The following is a 13,457-nucleotide window of genomic DNA, read 5'->3' as shown; positions in this document are numbered from 1 at the left end:
ATGATTATCAGTTTTGATAAAAGGTTAAGAAAACATCTGATGAGAACATAGTCAAATATAGCAAGAAAAATATATTCCTAAGGAAAACAGAATTTGAAGATTCTGTTCTTTTATTTGCCACCTGTCCTTGGGTTAAATGACCTGTGGCTGATGGCCAGTGGATGCCATGTTCAAGGATCCCTTCATGACCAGTACTACAGGAACTTTTTAGCTTGGAGAGCTGAATATTTTTTTTCAGTTTACAGTTTTTGTATATTTAAATTTTAATACAACAGCAATGTATATTGAGAATATTAGAATATTCAATGACCCCAAAAATAACACCCAAAAGAGCAAATTAATTCAACTGACCTTTAGCAGGCAGGAAAGCACCACACTAACATGGCAAGACCCAGCAGGGAGAGTCCCCCGTCGGCCCTCAGAACTCAGATTGACCGGCTCATACCCATGAAACCAGGAAGTGGAGGGAATGCAGCCATGAGCTCGAAGACCTGCAGATACTGCAATTGAGGTGCCTCAACAGAATAAGTTCCATCATCTTTCATCTCTTCAGTCAACAAGTCACCCCCTCCCGCCACACACAGGTTCCAATCAACATTTACTGGCTCATTCATGAATATCGGACATGGAATATAAAGAGAAAGTCCCAAACGAGAATCAAATGTTAAAAGGAACACAAGGAAACAGTAAAGTACAGGCAGTAGAAAAAATTTAAAAACAAATGAAAATTACGTATATTCAGAGATGAAAGAAGAAATATATCCATGAAATAAAAACAAGAGACTAAAAAGAAACACCATTGGAAGACAGATCTTTTGGATATTACAAATATAGTAGCTACATTTTAAAAAATTTCTGGCAGAACAATGTCAAAACTGGAAGTTACCATAAACATCATTTCATGAACAACCATCCCAGGGTGCAGGTGAGGAAATGGGGAGTAGAAAGGTGAGGTGGCTTTCCTAAGATGGTCAAACTGGGACCCTGACAAATTCAAGACTCATGCAAAGCATCTAGCAGTAGGAAGCACTCAGTAAAATAGGTTGTTCCGCCCTGATGAACACCTGAGGCTCCATTCCTTACAATGTAACAGGTGTACCGAGACAAAGAAACATGGCTCAAATGAAAGAACAGATCAAAACTCCAGAAAAAACTAAGCAATAAGGAGATAGCCAACCTATCAGATGCAGAGTTCAAAACACTGGTAATCAGGATGCTCACAGAAATTACTGAGTATGGATGCAAAATAAAGAAGTGAAGGCTATACAAATTGAAATAAAAATATACAGGCAACTAACAATGAAGGGACAAAAACTGGAATTCAAATCAGTGATTTGGAGCAGAAGGAAGAAATAAACATCCAACCAGAACAGAAGAAACAATTCAAAAAAGTGAGGAGAGGCTTAGGAACCTCTGGCATAACTTTAAACATTCTAACATCCAAGTCACAGGAGTACCAGAAGAAGAACAAGAGCAAGCAAATGAAAACTTGAAAAAATAATGAAGGAGAACCTCCCCAATCCGGCAAAGGAAATAGACATGCAAGTCCAGGAAGCTCATAGAGTCCCAAAGAAATTGGATCCAAGGAGGAACACACCAAGACACATTATAATTAAATTACCCAGGATTAAAAATAAGGAGAGAATCTTAAAAGCAGCAAGAGAAAAGGAGACAGTTACCTACAAAGGAGTTCCCGTAAGATCATCAGCTGATTTCTCCAAAGAAACCTTGCAGGCAAGAAAGGGCTGCAAAGAAGTATTCAAAGACTTCCACCAAGATGGAGGTGTAGGTGGGAACACTTTTCGTCCTCGCACAACCAAATCTAAAAATAACAAAGTTTTAACAACAATAAACAACCAAACCACACAGAAAATCGAAAACGGAGTCTGGAAACACTCAGCTAAACCGGTGAGAGGGGTGAAACCAGCAGCGGAGCCAGTCAGGCAAAAAAGATCCGGGCGGTGCGCAGGCAGCCGGAGGCGGGGATCCCAGGTGTGGCCTAGCCATGGGCGGAACCCAGGGAAGAGGCGCTGCTGGCTGTCTGCAGTCGGTCGCTCATTTGCATGCAGATAAACCAGTGAATAGGTGAGCGTTGAGACATCTCACAGGCCCCAGCGACTGGCACAGGGCAGCAGACTCACATTTGTGCTCGGATCGGCAGGTGGCGAATGGTGAGGCGGACTAGGTGAGTGGAGAGGACCGCCATTGCTCGCTCTCTGACCCCGCCCCCACATACAGCATCACAGACCTGCGACCTGGGTGGCCCCACCCCGTAAACACCAAGGCGCCTCTCCTCGTTTGTAACAGGCAGGAACAGATCCAAACATGGTTCAAGAACAACTCAGAGCCCCAGAGCCCATAAATCTAAGCGATGAAGAAATAGCCAACCTTTCAGATGCACAGTTCAAAACACTGGTGATTAGGATGCTTACAGAACTGGTTGATTATAGTCACAAATTAGAGGAGTATATGAAGGCTAAACTAATTGAAATGAATGGAAATGCACAGGAAACCAATAGTAATGGAAAAGAAACTGGGACTCAAATCAAAGGAGTGGACCAGAAAGAGGAAAAAAATGACCAAACAGAAAAGAACGAAGAAACAAGAATTCAAAAAAATGAGGAGAGGCTTAGGAACCTCAAGGACATCTTTAAACGTTCCAACATCTGAATTATAGGGGTACCAGAAGGGGAAGAGGAACAGCCACGAGTGGAAAACTTGTTTGAACAAATAATAAAGGAGAATTTCCCCAATCTGGCAAAGGAAATAGACTTCCAGGAAATCCAGGAAGCTCAGAGAGTCCCAAAGAAGTTGGACCCAAGAAGGAACATACCAAGGCACATCATAATTATGTTAGCCAAGATTAAAATGGAGGAGAGAATTCTAGAAGCAGCAAGAGATAAGGGGACTGTCACCTACAAAGGAGTTCCCATCAGACTGTCAGCTGATTTCTCAAAAGACAGCTTACAGGCAAGAAGGGGCTGGAAAGAAGTATTCCAAGTCATGAAAACCAAAGACCTACAACCAAGATTGCTCTATCCAGCAAAGCTTTCATTTAGAATGGAAGGGCAGATAAAGTGCTCCCTAGATAAAAGAATTAATCACCACCAAGCTCTTATTATATGAAATGTTATAGGGACTTATCTAGGAAAAAGAAGATCAAAACGATGAACAGTAAAATGACAACAAACTCACAGCTATTAACAACCAAACCCAAAAAACAATCAACTAGAACAGGAACAGAATCACAGAAATAGAGATCACATGGAGAGTTAGCAGCAGGGATTATCAATGGGAGGAAAGGCACAGAGAATAAGAAGCATAAATGGTAGGTGCAAAATAGGGGAAGGTTAAGAATAGTATGGGAAATGAAGAAGCCAGAGAACATATGCACAACCCATGGATATGAACTAAGGCAAGGTGGGAGGGGGGGATGCTGGAGGAAGGGAGATGCAAGATGGATGGAAATTAAGGGGGAGAAAAAATGGACAAATGTAATAGCATAATCAATAAAATATACTTTTAAAAAGTTTATAAATAACGCCTCAACAAAGCTGTTTAAAATTCTGAGGCACTTGTGTGTGTTAAGTGTGGAGCAAAGGGCTTTAAGTTTGCAGTGGTTATTGTATTTATACTCATACACATAAATATTATCATCCCATTTATAAATAAGAATGATGATATTGATAGTTTAAATAAACTTGCTCAAGCTCATTACTGAGTGGTAGAGCAAGGCTGACTCTCTAGAACCCTTGCTCAGAGCCAGAGGAAGGAGTCTAGTTCTAAAGGAATCTCATCAAAACTCAAATATGTTATAATTCCCACTGAGCCAAACTAATATGGCTTTGGCCGGCACTGCCCAGTTCAAACATAATTTGAACTACCTATGTAATTTTAAGATTTCTAGAACCACTTTACCAAAGAATAAACAAGTGAAATTAATTTTAATTTTATTCTTTCTAAGATTTTATTTATTTATTTTTTTTTAAAGATTTTATTTATTTATCTTTAGAGGGGAAGGGAAGGAGAGAGGGAGAGAAACATCATGTTTTCTCCCCTGATGGTCTAGGAATGGCACGTGTTTGTGGTAGTTTATAGAGGGGAAGGGAGGAAGAAAAAGGGAAAGGATTATTGACTGGTTGCCTCTCACATGTCCCCAACTGGGGACCTAGCCCACAACCCAGGCATGTGCCCTGACCTGGAGTCGAATTGGCAGCCTTTTGGGTCATAGGACAATGCTCAACCCACGGAGCCATGCCAGTGCAGGTGAAATTAATTTTAATAATATACTATACTTTGATCCAGTATATGCAAAATGTACCATTTCAACATGTAGTCAATATAAAAATTGTTAATTTCTTTATACTCTTTAGGTTCTAAATCTTTGGAATCCAGAGTGCAATGTACATTTATAGCACATCTCAGTTTGGATTAGCTATATTTCAGGTACTTGACGGCTGCCTGTGGCGCAAGGCCACCATAAGGGAAGGCGCATCAGAGGAAACTGAGGGCAAGTGGATGATTTATGCCCAACTCAGCCCTCCCAGTTTCTCAACTCGTGAAACTGGCCACAGGGTAAGCCAAGCATGGAGTCAATGAATTCCCATTTAATCTTAGTCTCAGCACCTCTATAACACATTGTCTGACTCCACCGGAAAGTGTCCTTTGTTTCCAAAATACCCCACTTTACCCTCTAGCCTAGCAGTCACTCCCTTCCACTCTAAATTTTTACGTGTCAGTGTCCCTCACCAAACTCTTGGTTCTTTGAGAACAGAGGGCATTCCTTTTAAATTCTTGATTCCAAAGCACCTGTGTGCTGTGAACATAAAATAGTATCTCGGGAGCACTGGACCCATTCCACAGGTGGGCCTTTATTTAAAAAAAAAATGAAAGCATGATTTTGCCTCTAGGTGACACTCTTGCTCACTCTTACTGTTGCTTTTATCCTTCCTCGGAAGGGCTGGGGGCAGAGCTGGATTGCACATTCACATGAAAACGGGAGCACTCAAAACCTTATGATCAGCCTTCAAAGACGCAAATGACAGGGGCTAAGAATTAAAGTGTACATGCCAAATGAAATGCCATGTTAGTGACAGAACTCTGGCTCCTGCCATGCTGAGCTCCTCAATAATGAACCAAGGAAACCAGCTTTTCTTGGCCAGTTTTTATCTGGCCAGTTAGCCTTCCCTGTTTGAGGAAATTGAATATCCTGTTTTGGAATGAATAGGAAATGGACCCTGGAATGAGTCATGGGGTGTGGGGGCGGTATCAGGAGAGGACTAGGGAAGATGGGGAGGGGCAGAAGGGAGGCCAACCTGTTTCTTTTTGACAGGCAAATGGCCCCATTTGTGACTTCTTTACACTTTAGGGCCCCAGTCCCTGGGTCTTCCCATAGTCTTCTGGCCAGGGCAGAGATTTGGTACATCACTATTAAATCCGCTCAAAGCTTCCATATTTGCATTTTCTTCTTGTGACTCCGATAGACAGTTGGCTGTGGAATTCAGATTCGCAACAGCATGCAAGATTGCGCTAAGGACGCCGGTTGACACCAGACACCGTGTGTGTGTGTGTTTGTGTGCGTGTATGCAGAAGATTGAGGGGAGACAGTGTGAAAATTTCAGCAGCATGGGCTTCTTCCTGACAAAATGGATTTCTGTGCAAACTAACCTTTCCTCAAACCCTGGAATATGTACTGTGTGCAGTAAATTGAAGCAAACCACATAAGCACGGTGACCATACAGTCAATTCATTGTCAAAACCGAGACACTTTCCAGTAGAAGGAGGACTGTGTTTCGTAAGGACACCAGGACAGCAGGCGTGCACCTCGGCTGTCTGGGCAAAGTGGGATGATTGTCCCTCTGTGTACAAGGCATTGCCAAGGCCTACCACCAGCCTGTCATCAAATTTAAGTTGGAATGAAGGTTATTTCTTCTCTTCCGGCTACTTTTCTTCCTCGTGACAGAAGAGAAGAAAATGCCTTTGGTGTTTCCTAGGGTATGAAGATGACCGCCATTGGACACTGCTCATGTCCTCAACCTCAACTTCTGCATTCAGCTAACAGGGACTTTGGTGCCAGGAATCAACAGCGTGAAAAAGTACGGTATCTGTATTTGGTTTCTACGTTCCTCATATCCGTTCTTGACTTCAGTCTGATTTCTCTCACGCCTGGCTGATTGCATCCGGGCCTGGACCTGTAACCCCAGGTTACTTCGGACAGATGCTGAGTGGTGTCTTCCCGGTGCCTTAGAACTCGCATTCCCTTGAAGCAGATACCTAGAAGCAAAGTTTCCTCTCTTGCTTCATTCCTCTTTCATCCCCACCTGTGAAGTGCCTCCCCCACATAATCACTTAGAGGAGTGGATGTATTGGGAACAATGACAGGAGCTGGGTGTGGTGGGAGCAATCACACTAGCTGCATGGAGTGGTGCAAAGACCACAAGTTGGATCAGAGGACATGAGCTCCGAGCACCTAGCACAGAGCCTGATGTGCAGTAGATGCTCAGTAAATGCGAGCCAACTTCCGATCAGACCATCACAGTGAACACTGGCAGTACAGGGAAGGCCTCTCTGCCACCCTTGGGTCAGTGTTGCTCCGTGCCCAGGTGCCCCTGACTCTCACCGACAACAGCAGATGCTTATACCATTGGGAACAAGTGATAGCTCTTCCAGATGGAAAGGCTTTCAGCTACACATCCTTCCAAACTTAAACATAATTCTTTTGAGTCCCTGGAGCCCAAATAGGAAAGAAAGGGTTGTACTCCCCCAGACACGAAGGAGTAAGGTGCTCCCCTAGCCCTGGACTTGGGAGTTGAAGGGTCCTGGGTTTGAACTCCCACCCTCCCCAGCACTTGATACCTTAAAGTCACTGAACACCTGGAGCTTTACTGTAAACTAGGGATAATGAGAACTACCTACTACCTGAGGAGTTGCTGCAGCAACAAAGTAATACGGATGTTAAGTCCCATGCACATTACTGGTCTTCTCTATGTGGAAATTCTTATTAAGTAGGATTATCTAAAAAAAAAAACAAACAGTAACAGGTGAGTGGGGGAGATAGTTCTATGACTGGGAGCCCCCAGAAGGAAGACTCTACAATCATAAATCTTGAAAAACTAACAAGAAGAAGGAACTCACTAACACTATACTTGTGACCTATCTCAACTATAATTTATACAAGAAATTCCCTTATAGCAGGGCAAGAAAGTACATGTCAAATCAATGACTGGGCTTGATTATTCGATGTTGGTTGCTTAAAATGCCGGTTGAGAAACATTCTGATGCCAAGTCTGAACTCAGTAGGAAAGTGTACTGTGACCGGTCATTTCCGACGCCTGCTCTGGGCACAGAAGTGGGGAGCCCAGAGTCCCCTCTCTCTGTTTCTCACCAACCATGGATAAGACTGCCCTTAATGCAAACAAGAATCTGGAAGTCTACAGCAGCCACCAGGCTTGGGGTGTCTTAGGGGAATGGACGGAAGGCACCCATACTCCAAAGGCTGAAACAAAAAGAAAGGCGTGGGAGCTCGTGGGAAATCCTTGATAGCATGTTAGGCAAATATCAGTGATTTCCTAGTTCTTCTCAGAAGGCCCTGGAAGAGTCAAGAGAAAAATTGGGGTACCAAGAAGTTCACAGAACCAAGTTAAAGAGCAGGAGGAAAGGGAAAACATAAAAGAGTCCAAGGTAAAATTAGAGCAAATGCCCAACCTTGTCCTTGGGGACATTAGTTTGAGAAGCACAAGTTTATAGCCCTTGAGCCAAAATGACCAAGAACAAAAAAGCTTGAATGTCCTTACAGTTACTGTCCCTTCCATACCCAGTGGCCTTTCTCTAACTGCTGAATGACATTTCAATACACCTATTCTGAGAACTCTAGTCTTGAGAAGAATTGAGTAAGACAAAGAGCAGGCTGGCTCTTACTTAAGGATAGAGTACAAAAGATGACCTTTATAAGGGTCAAGGAGACTATAAACAGAAAATCCCTGTTCCTAGAGCTCCTCCCCCATTCCTCCAACTCAACAAGAAAGAGAAGCCTCTGAAGCAGAAAAAATAGTCTCAACGCAGACCTGGGTTAGTAAAAATAATCTTGAAGAACTCAAAGAGTTAGGGAAAATCTAAAGGTCAACAAATTTTATCTTAAGAAAAAGTGTTGAAATAGGCTTTTCTTCTTCTCCTGCTGAGTCTGTCGTGAAGCAGATTTCTCTGAGTGTGAGGACAGTCACCTGGGGGCTGCCATGTTGCTTGCACCCTCCAGGTCCGTCATTAGCGGGAGTGTGGGGCAGCTCTGTCCCTAGCCCACCCGGGACAGGCTATTCCTTTTTCTCCTCTCCCTACAGTTTCCGCTGACACAGCAGAAGGGAAAGCATCTGTGAGTTTTCCAAACTTCTGGGGAAACACAACTGGCCCAACTTGAAAACATATAGGTTCAATACTCAATTTTTTCCTGTATTATTTGGGGGGAAATGTCTATTTCAAAACTCTTTTTTTTTCTGATTATAAAATGAATACACCCATTTTGGAAAGTTCAGAGGGGCATTCTTAGGGTTTCCTTGCCAGTTTTTCACCAGGAGCAGAACTGGCAGGGCTTGGGATGGGGAAGGAAAGGGCGAGTGAGCACAAGGGTGGGCGGGCCCTGGGGCGATGGAAAGGGGATGTCTGCGTGCGAGGTGTCACCCTAGTGCACGGTGACTGTTGACGTGGTAACACTAATTGTTGGACTGGGGATCATCTGACGAAGAGTAGGCTTCTCTGTTGTGCAGGTAGCCAGGTCTTTCACCAACTGTAACCACTATTTCTCACCGTTTGAGAAACATTGTCTTTCCAAGTCTAGTTTCCTCCTTGGTACAGTGGGGAGACCTCTGTTCGTACAGATACATTGTGTAAAGTTCCCTGGAAACTAGAGATGAAACAATTATGCCAAAGCCTCCGTACTCTACAGACTGTGTGCCATTAGCCCTTAGACGGGACTCTACCCGTCTGCCTCACTGCTGCACCAAGGTAGACAGTGGTCATCTGACTTAGTGTGATGGGGACACAGAAGGAGACGTGCAGGGCGCATCCGCGAAGGTCACCTCTCTTTCCTGATCACTGAGCTGTTCCCTGGGATTCTCTGTGCAGCCCTGGGAGGATGTGGTCAAGGGCAAGAATTGTCAGTGTTGCAGGCACCTCGGGAACACAGTGGGTATACTGACCAGGAGACGAGGCGGTGTTTTACAGGAAGACGACCTTGGCAGTTCGTGGCTACTAGGATAGAGACTCCTCTTCAGTTACCCCAGTTACTGCCTTTCGTAAATGTCTGAGTTGAGGTTGATCCTATGTGCGAGCAAAGGAATCAACCAGAAGGTGTTCAGGGCTCCGGGAACTGACAGAGGGGTAGGTGACCTTCAGTGCGGAGACAGGGAAGCCTGGTTGTTTCTCTTCACTCCCCGGCCATGTGGGTTTGAATCCATTTCTCCCAGTTTTTCTTCCTCTGGGTTTTTCTACCTTAGTACTATTGACATTTCGGGCTGGAAGATTCTCTGTTGGGGTGGGAGGGTGAGCTTTTCTGTCTACTACAGGATGTTAGGTAAGATCCTTGGCCTTTACCCACTAGATGCCAGTAGCAACCCCACTCCCAGCTGTGACAACTCGAAATTTCTTCACACATTGCTAAATATCTCCTGAGGGGCAAAATCACCCTCTGCTGTGCCCTGTTGAGAATGACTGAGTCACCCTGAAGGAGGAAGGACTAACCAGAAGGCTTGAACAGGGTTTCCGGTAGGTGGAGAGATGGTTTCAGGCACGGCCTTCCTTCGGAGATCAAACTCACTCGCCATCAAAGCCCAGCTAAAACATGACTCACCTTTCCTTAAATGGGTTGTCTTGGGCTCCAGTCAAGTCCCTTCACCCTGGATCTGACCCCAAATCTCTGTGTGATGCTTTCTTGTCTTCCTTCGTTCTAGGAAAGCTTTCTGCATCTGGTCTTTATCTCCCGGTCAACTCCATTCTCAGCCATTGTGTTCATTTTTTTCCTTAAAAGGTTTTATTTATTTCTTTTTAGAGAGAGAGGAAGGGAGGGAGAGGAGAGGGAGAGAAACATCAGTGTGAGAAAGAAATGTCTATCAGTTGCCTCTCCCATGCGGCCCAACCTGGGACTGAACCCACAGCCCAGGCATGTGCCCTGACTGGGAACTGAAATTGGTGGCCTTTTGCTTTGCGAAACAATGCCCAACCCACTGAGCCACATCGGTCAGGTCTGTGTTAGTTTCTTTTTTCTGCTGCAACTGATGACCGACAACTCAGTGGTTTAAAAGAACACAAATGTGTTCACATAAAATTCTGGAGGTCAGCATCTTGACATGGGTCTTGCCAGCCTCAAGTCAAGGTGTGTGCAAAGCGGTGTTCTTTCTGGAGGGTCCAGGGGTGAATCCCTTCCCCCGTCCTTTCTGGACTCTAGAGGCAGCCCGCGTTCCTATGCACACGGCTCCCTGCCTCGCTCTTCACGGCAGGCAGCAACGCATCTCTCTGGTTGCTATTTCTCATTCCATCTCCGTCCCTCTCCCTGACCACAGCTGGGAAAGGCTCTCCACTCTTAAGAACAAATGTGATTAGATTGGGCTCACCTGGCATAATCCATGGAGTCTCCACATCTTAAAGTCCTTTGCTTAATCACATCTGCAAAGTCCCTTTTGCCACATCGGTTTTGTCACAGTCCTAGTGGTCAGGCTTTGGGGGACGGGGCCCACTGTTCTGCCTACCCCACTATGAACACTGCCTGCTCCCTGTCAGCACCAGCAGACTCTGAGCCTCTGTTTCTGGCGGGGGAGGGCAGGTTAGGAGCTCAGTGTTTCTGGAAGGCAGCATCATTAGGTCGCTATCAGCCTCAGCACCACACCCGCAGTGCAGCACCACACCCGCAGTGCAGCACCCGTGGTCATGCCGCCCAGCGTCACGCACTTAGTCCGCCTTCCTTCAGTTGCCTGTAGATGAGCTTTGCCACTTCCACCGCCCCCGATCCCTTTCCTCTGGTGCCCAGAAATACGAAACGGTGGGCCTGACTCCCTAGGAGGAGGGTCTGAAGCTGGGCCGACCCACCTTATGCCTCCTTGCTCCACCACCCGGAAGGGAACGGCCTGATGGCTCGGACCAGCTGGTGTCTCCTCCTGCAGACCAGCGGCACGTGTGCCAGCCCACCTGCTGCCTGCACACCTGTGTCTCCCCCACGCTCCATCCGTTCTCCCCTCACTGCAGGACACCTGGGGCCATAGACTGGCTCACGAAAAATGTGAAAAACGATGAGCAAACACACCCATTAACTCACAGGATCCTCACAATGACCCTGTGAAATAGTTGCCACAGCCCTTTCTTACGGGCGAGAAAACTGAGGCCCAGAGGTGTTCAGAAACGTGCCCAGGGAGTGGATGGCGATGGGATTCGCACTCAGGTGAGCTGGCTCTGAGCCTGTGCCTGGTCCGCTAGGCTCCTGTGCCCCTCCCAACAGGAGACTATTACACTCTCTGGGGAAATACAGTGCTTTCTCCTGCCTAGATGCATTAGCACTTTTCGGGAGCACAAAGGAGGGCTTTGTCCAAAGCAGGGGAATGCACCCGAATGAGTGAGACGTTCAGACTGGGCCCAATGCAAAACGTTTGTTCTGGTTCTGCTCTTTACTGGCCGGGTGGTTCCAGGCAACTAATGAACCATCTCTGGGCCTCAATTTCCTCATCTACAGAAGGGGGTGGCAGTAACAAAGCCATAGGCACAGGTTGCGGTGAGGATCAGAGGACAGAGGGACGTGAAATAATCTGATAGAAGGCACTATGACTGTTTGAGTGCGGGCTTTCAGGCTTGTTGCGAATGAACTTGGGAGAGAGACTCTGCTGGCCCTCACACGGCACCATTAGGTGGCACCTATTCCTTCAGTCGAAGTCTTTTCATTCATTGCCACTGACTAGATGAGGACTGTGTCACCTCTCGCTCAAACCTATACAGCAGACTCCTTCCAGGCACCCTGCCTCTGTCCCTGCCCCTGACCTATCTAGTTGCCCCCAGATTAGACTTATTGAGTCACAATCTTCCTGTGATTTCCAAGTCACAACCTTCGACGGCCCCACTTTTCATGGTTGGATCTGCAGGGGGCCACAGACGAGCCAAGCACGCAGACATGTCCAGCTGGGCCCTCTGTGGTTCATCTGAAAGGGAACTGGACACTTAGCTCCAGCTGATTGTCTGCATGTGGCTGGATCTTCCCATGTATAAAGAGAAGCTGGGAATCTGGCTTGTATGTGAAATGTCCATATTTTTTAAAGTTGACTCAAATTAAAAAGAAACTCACCGTACAGGTGTGCACACTAGCCATCTGCAGGATGAATGGAACCAGCCAGTGTTTGGCCTTTGGTGTGCAAACTAAATCAACATCAGGGCTTTGCACGCTAGGCTCAGAGTGACTCGACAATGACCTCCCTTTCCAGTCTTCTCTCCCGCTGGGCCAGCCGAGGGCAGCCCTGGCTCCCAGCGCACCCGAGGCGCCGCCCTGTCTCCGCGCCCTGGCTCTGCGGGCTCTGGAATGCCGCCCTTTCTCCCAGCTCCTCCAGCTCCACTTGGAAAGTGACTTTTTTCCTCCTGGAAGCCTTCCCTGATCTACCCCAGCCAATGAATAATTAAATAATGGCATACGATCTACATCCTCTGGGCCTCCAGTGCACTCTGGAAGGTTTTTACAGGAAATTAAAAAAACCCACCTGTAATTTCACCTCTGCTGTGTTTTCTGCCATATGCTGGCGTACACACACATCAGAAGGCTTCAGAGAAAAGTTGTGATAGTAAATTATAAGCAACTTGTGTGCAGAGACCCTGACACAGAGCCTCCCCGCCCCCACCACTAAAGCCCCAGGATCCGCTTTGTAGGTGCTGGATAAATGAATGTTAAGGCTTCTCGAAGGCTTCGGCTTTATGTGACTAAGATGAGTTCACCCTGGCTAGGCTGAACTCAAACCCAGGAGGCGGTGGCTGATTGGCTCACCTGGCCTGCACTGAATCCTTACGTTTGCTACAAACAGAGCAAAACCCCTGTTCTCGCAGCAGCCCCTCCATACGGCTCCACTCCTACCATCACATGGCCAGTGCCCTTGGTCACTGAGTGAACAACGAACCCACACCCCCTGGCCCTGGGGTGGAGTGGAGCCGGGTGCCGGCACTGCTGATGGGGGAGGAGACGCCAGCATCCTCTGGGTGACGGGAAAACTGCCCCGAGGGGGCAGCTCCTGGGTTTGGTGAATTCAAGTTAGTATTTATCTTACTACCATCTTAAAATGTGAGATCCCAGAGGAGCCTCAGAGACATTAAAATCCAAGGAGGAAACTGAGGCCCAAGGCCAGGCAGGGTGTGCCCTAGGCAGGGTCCAGGACATGCACCTGCACTTCGACTTTTTTCCACTGAGCTATGGATCGTCCACTTCTGTTTGAAGTGCTCCAGTAAAAAGG

This window comes from Artibeus jamaicensis, unplaced genomic scaffold (genome assembly GCF_021234435.1).
Source record: "Artibeus jamaicensis isolate MK-2021 breed Jamaican fruit bat unplaced genomic scaffold, CSHL_Jam_final contig_484, whole genome shotgun sequence".
In the NCBI taxonomy this organism is placed as follows: domain Eukaryota; kingdom Metazoa; phylum Chordata; class Mammalia; order Chiroptera; family Phyllostomidae; genus Artibeus; species Artibeus jamaicensis.
This window is presented reverse-complemented; position numbering follows the sequence as displayed.